This window comes from Lampetra planeri, chromosome 3 (genome assembly GCF_965212315.1).
Source record: "Lampetra planeri chromosome 3, kcLamPlan1.2.h2, whole genome shotgun sequence".
In the NCBI taxonomy this organism is placed as follows: Eukaryota; Metazoa; Chordata; class Hyperoartia; order Petromyzontiformes; family Petromyzontidae; genus Lampetra; species Lampetra planeri.
In genome coordinates, this window is record NC_136109.1 from 9,981,391 (window position 1) to 9,994,196 (window position 12,806).

Here is a 12,806-nt window from a genome sequence, read left to right on the forward strand (position 1 = left end):
CACCACTCCCGACCGCCTTTGTCTCCATAGTGGCGATGTTTTACACACCGCACCGGGTTACTCATTTGAGGCTGAGTCCACCTAGGGGAGGCCCAGGACCGGTTTGGTAGCCGCGCGGGGAATCGATCTCGGGTCGTCGGGTTCGTAGCGCAGCGCGCTAACCGCTGCACCACCGCTCCCACAAAAAAACCATCCACTCCCACACAGACCGTGATCCCCCAATCCCCCCCATCGCCCCGCCCCCCCGCGTGCTCACCACATCACCGCTTCCATAATCTGCCAGAATTGGCCCCAATTACACGGGGGAGGATGCATTGGGAGGGGTACAAACCACCCACCCCCGTGTAATTGGCACCAATTCATGACCGTTTCAAACCAAACGACGGCAAAGCCCCCCCCCCCGCCCCCCCTACCCCCCCCGCCCCCCCTCGCCCCCCCCCCCGCCCCCCCGCCCCTATAGCCTTGAGGGACTGTTGGGACAAGTGCCGTTATGGGGGTTGCTACAGGACACGAATTCTCCGCGCGCGTGGCGTGTAAATCAATACACGTCCTCGATTCACATCGTTCACATCATCATGGCCGGGGGTGGGGGGAGGGGGGGTCGTGGGGGGGGGGGCAGGCAATGAGCGTTGTCTGAATCTTCTTGGTTCTTTCGGTAAAGTCACGTAGAATGGAAATAATAAAATAAATAAAAGAATAAGCAATAATACAATTATTCTTTTATATATATATTTTTAGTATGTTTTATTTTTCTTATTTTATTATTTCCATTCTACGTGACTTTACCGAAAGAACCAAGAAGATGAATCCCTGCAGTCACAAAAGCTTTAAATCGTTGTCTGAATCTGTAATCGATTTAAGGACACCACCGCCGCCGCCGTCTCTTTAAAGCCGTCCGCCTAGGCAAGCGCTGTTAGCAAGCGCCTCTAATGATGCTCTTTTGTTCTTTCGGTAAAATCACGTAGGTATAAAGTAAAATAGATCACGACGTTTCGGGCGCAACACAAGCGTCCGTCATCAGGTTGGAAAGCGTGGCCTGCTGCTGATGCAGACTGTTTTAAAAGGTTTGAAATTGGTGTAGCCCAAGGGTTATAAAGGAGTGGCCGGGGCTAGTGATGTTAAAGTGAGAAATTAGCATGTAACTGGGTACGGCAGTAGCTATGTTAATGTGAGAGATTAGCATGTTGTTAAAGTCAGAAATTAGCATGTAACTGGGCACGGAAGTTGCTATGTTAATGTAAGAGATTAGAATGATTTTAATGTGAGAAATTTGCATGTAACTGGGCACACCAGTAGCTATGATAATGTGAGAGATTAGCATGAAATAACAGCTGGCATAGGCAGGTAGGATGGAAACATCACAGTCAGTCAAGACTTTACCTGGTTAATAACGTCTAATAATGTCAACTGGGAGGCAGAGGTCGCAACCGGGTACCCGATACCCGTACCCTACCCGATACCCGGCTACCCGTACCCGGCCGGGTACGGATAGCCGTTTGCGACCCTGGTGCGGCCGGGTACGGGTAGGCCGTGAGTCACTGGTGAGTAACCGTTTGTCACTCATTTCGGGTAGGGTACGGGTACGGGTAGGGAACGGGTACCCGTACCCAGCCGGGTACGGGTACGGGTACCCATTTGCGACCCTGGTGCGGCCGGGTACGGGTACGGGTAAGGAATCAAACCCCGTTTGCGACCTCTCCTGGGAGGAGACGGGGAGATAGAGGACGACTCAGAGGTTGCCAGGAGGAGGAACCACAGACGAGAGGGAAGGCATCAAGCAGCAGCAGCAGCTCCGCCCAAGCTCTGCGGTCCTTTCTATATGGATGTGTTATCTGTCACGTGACGAGTGTTTTGCCTGTGGGAGGAGACCGGAGCGGCGGTGCAGCGGTTAGCGCACTTTGCTCTGCGAACCCGGCGACCCGAGTTCGATTCCCACTCACGGCCAACACCACCGGTCCGATGACGATTATCTCTGAACCGGTTGCTGGGCCTCCACTAGGTCGACTCAGCCTCAAATGAATACCTGGTGCGCTGGCTACCCACCCCCTCGTGTGCCACAGTGCCGGCCTTCACGGATGCTGCTACTCGCTATCAACACTCGCCCCAACAGTCGGTTAAGGGGTCGTCCATAAATAACGTCACGCAACTACGGGGGGGGAGGGGGGGTCAGACATTTGTGACGATGTGTGACGAGGGGGGGGGGGGTTGAGAAATGTGACGTCACATCAAAATGCGCAACTTTAAATAAATATAGACAACACGCTGTACTTAATTAAATAGACCTTTTAATAAATGTCTTCTCCTACAACATCAGAGTGCAGAGACACATTAAATATGCACTACAATGACAATAGTTTAAAGCGATTTGAAGCATGTTTTATTTTCAAAATGGAAATATGGTTTTGGGGGGGGGGGGGGGCAGAGCTTTATGACGTCATGAGGGGGGTCTGTTTTTTTGTGACGAGGAGGGGGGGGGTAAAAAATCGTCCAAAATCGCGTGACGTCATTTATGGACGGCCCCCTTACGCTCATTGGCGAGGGATGAGCAGCGATGGTGTTGCGGTTAATTTTTTTTCTTTAATTTTTTTTCTTTCTGAAGTGTGAAAGAATGCTCCCCGCCGGCGAGAAGGTCACGGGGGCAGGCCCAGGTGTTATTTGTGGATCGACTGACTGAGATGACTGGCAGCTCGCTATAATAAAACACCCACGGGCGCCTAGCCCCCCCGTGAGATGTAAACACGAGGCGCTTGGAGGACGGCGCGCGCGCGGACGTTTTGAGAATTCCGATAGGCGTGACAATGTGAGACGAAAATCAATTTGCAGGGCTTCGTCGCTTCTCCAGAATTACCCCCCAACCGGCGATCACCACCCACCAACCAACCAACCTTCCCAACAACAACAACAAAAAGAACCCCTATCTCACCCTGACATTAGCGTCGAGTCTCTTGTTTGGTTTCCAGCTGTTCAATTGAGGGCCCTTCCCCCCCCCTGGTTTCTCCGGCCACGTGTGAAATGCAATCCAGTTTGTGTTAGATTCCTCACCACCTCCGTGGCTGCTCATGGGGAGTTACTTGGAGCATATTTCACCACGTCGGTCGGTGCAGGTTTATAATGGGGTACATGTGGTGGGGGTGGTGGTGGGGGTGGTGGTGGTGGGGGTGGTGGGGGTGGTGGTGGTGGGGGTGGTGGTGGTGGTGGGGGTGGTGGTGGGGGTGGTCGTGGGGGTGGTGGGGGTGGTGGTGGTGGTGGGGGTGGTGGTGGGGGTGGTGGTGGTGGGGGTGGTGGTGGTGGTGGTGGGGGGGTGGTGGTGGTGGGGGTGGTGGTGGTGGTGGGGGGTGGTGGTGGGGGTGGTCGTGGGGGTGGTGGTGATGGTGGGGGTGGTGGTGGGGGTGGTGGTGGGGGTGGTGGTGGTGGGGGGGTGGTGGTGGTGGTGGTGGGGGTGGTGGTGGTGGTGGGGGTGGTGGTGGTGGGGGTGGTGGTGGTGGGGGTGGTGGTGGTGGGGGTGGTGGGTGTGGTGGGGGTGGGGGTGGTGGTGGTGGTGGGGGTGGGGGTGGTGGTGGTGGGGGTGGTGGTGGTGATGGTGGTGGGGGTGGTGGTGGTGGTGGTGGGGGTGGTGGTGGTGGTGGTGGTGGGGGTGGTGGGGGTGGGGGTGGTGGTGGTGGGGGTGGTGGTGGGGGTGGTGGTGGTGGGGGTGGTGGTGGGGGTGGTGGTGGTGGGGGTGGTGGTGGTGGTGGTGGGGGTGGTGGTGGTGGGGGTGGTGGTGGTGGTGGTGGGGGTGGTGGTGGGGGTGGTGGTGGTGGTGGAGGTGGTGGTGGAGGTGGTGGTGGTGGGGGTGGTGGTGGTGGGGGTGGGGGGTGGTGGTGGTGGGGGTGGTGGGGGGTGGTGGGGGTGGTGGGTGGGGGGGGAGCATGACCTGTAGAATTCTCAGTCTCACCACCGCATGCGATGTGGCCCCCGAATCGAACTCGGAATTTGGGGTTCTTAGCGTCGTGAGTTGACAATCCACTGCGGCCGCCACCACCACCACTCGTACCCTTATCCCGGTGTTTCTAAAATAATGTTTTGGCACCCGCGAACCACTCAAGCCCCCCCCCATCCCTGGTGTCAAAACGCAATCACTTCTCTCTCTCTAAATAACAGTCATACAAAATGATTCATAGCATCAGAAAATAAATACAGGTTTTTTTTTTTTAACGCAGCTATAATGTGTTGGATGTTAGGGTGTGAGGGTAGTTTAATGAGGGTCGTTTAACTAAGTAAACTTTGACTGGTAGGAACCTCCTGGTTACACCAGCCCACAGGGGATTATTGTGTCCGTCCGTCCGTCTGTCGTGCATCCAAAAATGGGAGGGGTGGGGCTGGGTGGAGAGGGGAGGGTGGGGAGGGGCTGCGTGGGGAGGGAGGGGCTGGGTGGGGAGGGGAGGGGAGGGTGGGGAGGGGCTGGGTGGGGAGGGTGGGGCTGGGTGGGGAGGAGAGGGTGGGGAGGGGCTGGGTGGGGAGGGGAGGGAGGGGCTGGGCGGGGAGGGTGGGGAGGGGCTGGGTGGGGAGGGTGGGGCTGGGTGGGGGGTGGGAGGGGTGGGGCTGGGTGGGAAGGGGCTCGTCACCCCATGGTGCCCTTATTAAACTCAACGTTTAACCTACTCATGCCGGCTTGTGCCCGCCCTCACAGTCGGGCATATTTGCGGAATACACCACGCCGCCGTTGAGTCGTTGACCCTGGCCATTGACCGAGCAACCCAACGTTCCTACCAGCTCCCTCCGCAGGAATGTGTTTATCTAGCAGTGGCGACGTGGAGCGATGACAAAGACGGCAGCGATGACCCTGACTCCCACGGACAGCCACGAGCTCCCTCTCTCGCCCCCCTTTAATCCTTCCAGCGGGGCCCAGCCCTGCCCTGGCCACGCCCCCCTCCACCGCCTTCTGGAACCATCTGGCTCAGCGGTCCCCAACCTTTTTGGCACCAGGGACCGGTTTTGTGGAAGACAATTTTTCTCCACGGACTGGGGTGGGGGGGTCATCATTGGGTCTTTCCCCCTTTTCAAAGAAGCTCTCCAGCGACGTTTGTTTTGTACTCATGTTGGCTAGGGGTTAGAGCTTGTGGGCTTACCAAAACTGCGACTGAGACAAGTGCGCAGTGCGGGAAAGAGACGCGGATGGAAGTGGTGAATAAAACAATGGGGGCGGCGGGCCATGCGTGGATTCACCGCTCTCACCTCCTCCTGCTGTGAGGCCTGGTTCCTAACAGGCCGCGGACCGGTACCACTCCGCGGCCGGGAGTTGGGGACCCCTGATGTAGCTGGTTCCTGGGATCTACAAGATGGATCCCTTCCATGACCCTTGCCCCAGATCTTCCGCCTTGGATGGGTACGCCCGCAATTGCTACCGCTGGTCGCTAGTCGGCGCTGCTGCACTACACTCGAATGCCAAACACGTTGCCTTGCTCTCTGTTTCTTTTGGTAAAGTCACGTAGGTATAAACAACAGGTCGGCGACAAGCGACTGTGTCTCCGTCTCTTTATTCTCCGTTATGGACAGCTCGCGTTCCGCTCCCCTCAGTCACTCCGCGGCACGTCGCTGACTGACGTCCCGCCCCCGCGCGGCTCTCGTGCTTCCCCGCTCACGCGCACCGCTGGCCGACGGCGCGCTGGGAGCCGTCTCCGCGTTGCCACGCGGCCGATGGCTCGCGGAGACTCCCGACGTGGTCCAGCTTCCAGCTCCCACCAACTGACCCCGAGCCCCGTCCGGCTCCCCCTTATATCCCCTTTCCACGTCACCCAGACTCCGCCCCTCGCCACACCCCTTAAGAACCTTCCAGATAATACCCCTCCCTTAACGCCCCCCGGCTCCGCCCCCGGACCTTGCCCCCGATACTTCGTGGCGCCTGATTGGCTTAGGGCTGGGGCGGCGAAACCCCACATACGCTCGCATTACATAGGTATAAAAAAAAGAAATGACAACGTTTTGACTTATTTTTATTTTCTGCCTACGTGACTTTACCGAAAGAATCAGCGAGTATGGATTCCTGCAGTCACAAAAGCTTCAAATCTACGTTGCCTTGAACAATGGCAGCGAATCCGCTGCTCGGTCTTGAGCAGGGAAAACTAAAAATCGATATATTTAGATAAGATAGGCGCCGTTTTATTTCTACGTGACCGAACCCAAGACAAAACATTTATCGTGAATATTATTGGTCGCTAAAGCCTCACTACGCGTCAAACTGTGTATGTTTAGTGGTGTCTCTCAATCGCGCTCGCCGTGGTCGCGTGGATTTTTTTCTTCCGGGTCCGTCGGGTTTTTAAATCCTTTATATTAAGTTTGCTTGCTTGCTTAGGACCGTGCAAATCTTTCGGTCGTTTTTTAACCCACTTCCCGTGATCCAATCGAGCTGACATTTTCCACACAGACTCGTTGTGCGTGACAATTAATGTTCGTGAAAAAAAAATTCCAAAATTTTACACTTTTTAGGACAAAAATATTATATTTAATTACCAATTGCTTAATGGTGCAATGCAATCATCTGACCCATAGGTGGCAGCCATCTCAAGCCAGAGGACGAGAGGACTCTAGCCGCCACGCATATAAAGGATTTATAGTGAAAAACTTTGTTTTCACGGGTTATGCTTATTTTATTTCCCCTCCACATTTAAAATCAACGCCACGCGTTTAAGAGCTGCGGGAACTCCTCTACTTACGAACATTCGACTTATGAACTTTTAGAGATACGAACAAACCTGTCCGTACGTCCAGTTTGCAGCTGTTCACGATGCTATTGCTTGTTGCAAGTTGATTCGTGAAGAGCAGAAGACAGCAACTGTGCAGACATCTATGGATTAGTTTTTTTTGTCAAGGGGGGTAGAGAGGAAACATGAGCACCAAAGGGAATTAGCATCTACATCTTCAGAACATGAAGAACCAGTGGTATCAACATCTTCAGAACGTGAAGAACCAGTGGCATCTACATCTGCAGAACGTGAAGAACCAGTGGCATCTACATCTGCAGAACGTGAAGACACCAGTGGCATCTACATCTGCAGAACTTGAAGAACCAGTGGCATCTACATCTACATAACGTGAAGAACTGGTGGCATCTACACCTGCAGAACATGAAGAGCCAGTGGCATCTACATCTGCAGAACGTGAAGAACCAGTGACATCTACATCTGCAGAACATGAAGAACCAGTGGCACCTACACCTGCAGGTTAGTGTACATGCCGTACAACGTGTTTTGAATCGACAGCAGTAAAGTTGGACTTACAAACAGACCATTGAAACCGAACTCGTGTGTGAGTAGAAGGACCCCTGTAAGTGGCTATTTCTATATATTTCCACATGGTGTTAAGCCACCTTGTGGAGCTATAATTGTTCTCTTCTTGGTTCTTTCGGTAAAGTCACGTAGAATGGAAACAATAAAAATAATAAAATAAAACATAATAAAATAATTCTCACGACGTTTCGGCCACAACGCAAGCAGCCGTCATCAGGTGAAGACCAGGTCTGTCGGGGAGATAGCGTCTGACGCTTGCGTCGTGGCCGAAACGTCGTGAGAATTATTTTATTATGTTTTATTTTATTTGTTTTATTGTTTCCATTCTACGTGACTTTACCGAAAGAACCAAGAAGATGAATCCCTGCAGTCACAAAAGCTTTAAATCGAAAGCTATGTATAGACTCAGTGCACCTTACCCGGTCAAAAAAAACCTAGTCTATGTTATTTAATAATAATAATTATTATAGGACATCTGTGAAAAAAGAAATTGTATAGCTCATCGCATTTCTTCCGCATAAATAAATATGATTCTGATTATTGAAACTCGTGTGACAGACGATATCGCTCGTGGACATCTGTGATAAAGAGCTTGATACTCTTAGTTTTTTCGGTAAAGTCACCATGTAGGTAAAAAAATGAAATTAAAAATAATAAAATAAAATAATAAAAATCACGACGTTTCGGAGGCAACACAAGTCTCCGTCATCAGGTGGGACCGTCACAGCCAGATTTGCTGCATCAAGTGAGGCAGGGATTCCAAGATGCAAGCTCTTAAATACAAGTTAAGAGGTTGGAGAGAGGGGGGGGGAGCTTTTCAGAATGTGGTAGCCAATGAATGGAACGTATTTGGAGGGGGGGCGGGGCTAAAAGAGAGCACGAGGTGTAAGTAGACGTAGACGTGGACCTGTTTGTGCGCAAGCCCCTGTTTGGTGCACATGATAACGTATTGGAAGGGGGGGGGGCTAAAAGAGAGCACGAGGTTCATCTTCTTGGTTCTTTCGGTAAAGTCACGTAGAAGGGAAGTAATAAAATAATAAAAATAAAACATAATAAAATAATTCTCACGACGTTTCGGCCACAACGCAAGCAGCCGTCCTCAGGTGAAAACCAGGTCTGTTCGGGGAGACAGCGTCTTCAGACGTCGTGAGAAGTATTTTATGATGTTTTATTTTTATTATTTTATTACTTCCCTTCTACGTGACTTTACCGAAAGAACCAAGAAGATGAATCCCTGCAGTCACGAAAGCTTTAAATAGAAATTTAGAGCACGAGGTGTACGTGTACGTGGACCTGTTTGTGCACAAGCACCTGTTGGTGCATGTGATACAAGAGAACGAAAATGCCCATGTTGTTTTTACCAGTGTTGGCTGACAATCAAATACGAAAAAGAAAAATACTGTTAAACGCTGGGGATCTTAACACTCGGTAAAGTAAAATAGTGCCTGTCAGATTATTTTATTTTATTCATTTTAATTTCATTTTTTTTACCTGCGTGACTTTACCGAAAAAACTCAGAGTATGACTCCTTGCAGTCACGAAAGCTTCAAATCTAGAAAGAGCTTGATAGTTCATCGGATTTCTTCCGGATAAATAAATAAATATGATTCTGATCATTGAAACTCGTGTGACAGACGGCGTCCTTGCGTGTGACAGGCGGCAAAGAGCTTCATCGCTCATCGGATTTCTCCCGCATAAATAAATATGATTCTGATCATTCAAACTCGTGTGACAGACGGCGTCCTTGTGTGTGATGGGCGGCAAAGAGCTTCATCGCTCATCGGATTTCTCCCGAATAAATAAATACGATTCTGATCATTCAAACTCGTGTGACAGACGGCGTCCTTGCGTGTGACAGGCGGCAAAGAGCTTCATCGCTCATCGGATTTCTCCCGCATAAATAAATACGATTCTGATCATTCAAACTCGTGTGACAGACGGCGTCCTTGCGTGTGACGGGCGGCAAAGAGCTTCATCGCTCATCGGATTTCTCCCGCATAAATAAATATGATTCTGATCATTCAAACTCGTGTGACAGACGGCGTCCTTGCGTGTGACGCAGAGGCGTAGCTAGGATATTTTGCGCCCGGGGACGAACCATACAATTGGCGCCCCCCCCCCCCCCCGTTTAATCACATTTTCCTATTACATCGAATAAGGAATAACAATTTTAATTTTAATGAAATATTGTATTTAAAGAAGCAAATTTATAGAAATTATATTACACGGCTCACTCAGTCACTGTCGTAGACTGGTTGACAGTCAACAAAAGATACATTTTTCTTGATTTCACTGTCGCAAACTGGTCAATCACGTAATCAAAATCTGTTTTTTCCAATGTTTCTCTTTCAACGCTAAGAAGAGCAAGATCGCTGAGACGATCTTGTCCCATTGAAGCCGCAAATACGACAAAATAAGTTTCAATTTGCTGAACGACCGCTCACAGCTTGCAATTGAAACTGCTATTGTTAATAAAATTTGCAGTGAAATTCGCAAATTCGGAAATATATCGTCTCCATAAAACACAATAAAACCAAGAAGATCCAAAGGAGTTTCTGGTAGAACTTCATTCCGGTTACTGAGCAGCATTTTGCAATCTACAATTTCTTTGAAAAGTTCGTGGCCATTGATGTCGGTGTCATAGAAATTTCCAAAATCTGTGCAATTTCGACGAATTGCATCGACATCTGTGTCAGTTAGAAGAGTTTTGACGTCCAGCAGAAATCTTAATTTTGTGTTCAGGTCTTTTAGTCGTAAAAACCGTGTTGACATCTTCTGTTGAAGTCGATCAAATACACTCTTCATAACGCGCACAATTTCTTCTTCTGCTGAAAGTCCTGCATCTCTTGCCAGTTCTCCTGGCATCTTCCGACGTCGCCTAATTCTTCTGTCCACATCGATCCCCCATGCTGTGTATCTTGTTTTGGCGTTGTCTACAGCAACTTGGCTCAAATCATCACGAAGCTTGACAAATTCATGCTCCAAAGATTCAAAATCAGTTGCTGCTTCCTTGAAATTCATAGTAGGATCCTGTAATTGCTTCTGAACACGATCAATTTTTCCAAGAATGACATTCCAGAAATGTAATAAAACTATTAAGTTAAAATTTAATACGCATGCCTGTAACTGTTCTGCATCACTTCTGGTTTCAGGCGTCATAGTTACGTCCTCCGATAATTTGTCTAGCAGCCCTACTAGTTCATCCAGTCCTTCATAGATAGCTTTAACAGCTTCTGATCGTGCACTCCAGCGTGTTTCAGACTCCCACTTTACTGTGATGGGCACAGCATTTTTAACTCTTCCCAACGAATTGTTGAACGAGAGAAAAACAAATATATACTTTCGACTGTTCCAATAAATGTGATAAGTGGATCCTGTTTAGCTGAGTGTACTCCTGCTAAGTTTAAGCTGTGGTTGTCACAGTTGACAAACAATGCTCTGTAATTTTTGTCACATATTCGTTGTTGACTAAGGCTGAAAGACTGCGCCTGTCTGTTGTTTGGGACGTTCTTCCATGTAAGTTCTTAATAGGCACGCGTACTAAAATGTAATTACATGACATGTAGGCTGTGTGTGGCGAGATATATAAATTTTTAGGTTGAGGTGTAGACTTGTGCGCTAGTTTCAGGCTGCCGCGCCCGCCGCAATAAGTTATAATGTAACGTTATAAGCCTCATTTTGGCGCCCCTTTACCTTGGCGCCCGGGGACATATGTACCCCCCTGCCCCCCCCTCGCTACGCCTCTGGTGTGACGGGCGGCAAAGAGCTTCATAACTCATCGGATTTCTCCCGCATAAATACATACGATTCTGATCATTCAATCTCGTGTGACAGACGGCGTCCTTGCGTGTGACGGGCGGCAAAGAGCTTCATCGCTCGTCGGATTCCTCCTCCGTGCCTAAAGCGAGACTGTGATTCTAAATACTGAAGATTCCGATCGCGATCACCGTCAAGAGATTCTGTGACGAACCTCACCCAATATGGCCTCCGGGTATTAACGTCGACTTCAACCGTTGCGGCCGCTGATGATGCAGAAGATGATGATGATGGTGATGCCGCCGCTGCCGCTGCTGCTGCTAATGATGATGCCGAAGATGATGATGATGGTGATGACGACGCCGCGTTAATTGAGTGCCAGTCGTTGAGGCGGTGCGCTGGGGCAGGAGGCGTCGGAGTGCCGTGAACTCTGCTGCTGCTGCAGCTGTTGTGCCGTAAGAGACTTTGTGTGTGTGTGTGACAGATAGAGGGAGAGATGGGGCAGAGGGATGGGATGGGGAGAAGTGATAAGAGAGATATTGGGGGGGAGGGATTGAGAGAGATGATGATGATGATGAGATGGAGAGATGGGGCAGAGGGATGGGAGATGGGGGGAGGTGATGAGAGAGATATTGGGGGGGGGGTTGAGAGAGACGTGGGGAGTCAGGGAGACGGAGAGAGAGATGATGATGATGAGATGGAGAGATGGGGCAGAGGGATGGGAGATGGGGAGAGGTGATGAGAGAGATATTGGGGGGGGGGGGGGGGTGAGAGAGACGTGGGGAGTCAGGGAGACTGAGAGAGAGATGATGATGATGAGATGGAGAGATGGGGCAGAGGGATGGGAGATGGGGAGAGGTGATGAGAGAGATATTGGGGGGGGGGGGTTGAGAGAGACGTGGGGAGTCAGGGAGACTGAGAGATGATGATGATGAGATGAAGATATGGGGCAGAGGGATGACACCTGCTGTATATTTGGAGTTTGCGTGTCCCTCTCTCATCATCATCACGGTGACTAGTTGATGTTAAATTCATCGCCTGCTATACAGGAGGTCGTGGGTTCGTTTCCGACCCTGATGCCTGCTGTATATTTGGAGTTTGCGTGTCTCTCTCTCTCTCCACGTGGTGGCGTGGATTTTTCTCCGGGTCCTCCGGTTTTCCCCTCCACGTTTAGAATCAACATCCACGCGTTTAGAGCGCATTTGGTTACTGCTGTAAATGTCCACATAATTTGTGGCCAAGTTGCTTGTGAAAGAGAGTTGTATAACTCAGTGGGCCTTATCTGGTAAAATAAAAATAAAACATATCTTCTTGGTTCTTTCGGTAAAGTCACGTAGAAGGGAAATAATAAAATAATAAAAATAAAACATTATAAAATACAATTTTCACGACGTTTCGTCGTGATAATTATTATTTTTCCTTCTACGTGACTTTACCGAAATAACCAAGAAGATGAATCCCTGCAGTTACGAAAGCTTTAAATAAAAAAAAACATAAATTTCGATTTAAAGCTTTCGTGACTGAAGAGAAAAAAAAACATAGTTTCGTTTTAAGGTGGTGGGCGCACTGCAGGACCCGGCGACCCGAGTTCGATTCCCGCTCTGGGGGCCTCCCCTAGGTCGACTCAGCCTCAAATTAGTCCCCGTTGCCTTGTGTAAACATCACTCGGGAGACAAAGGCGTGGTGTTGGTCACCCATCCCACCTCATGCGCCGTGCCGGCCTTCATAGGTGCTGCTCGCTAACAGGGCTTGAACTTGGCTTTGTCGGGTGGTGGTGGGTTGACA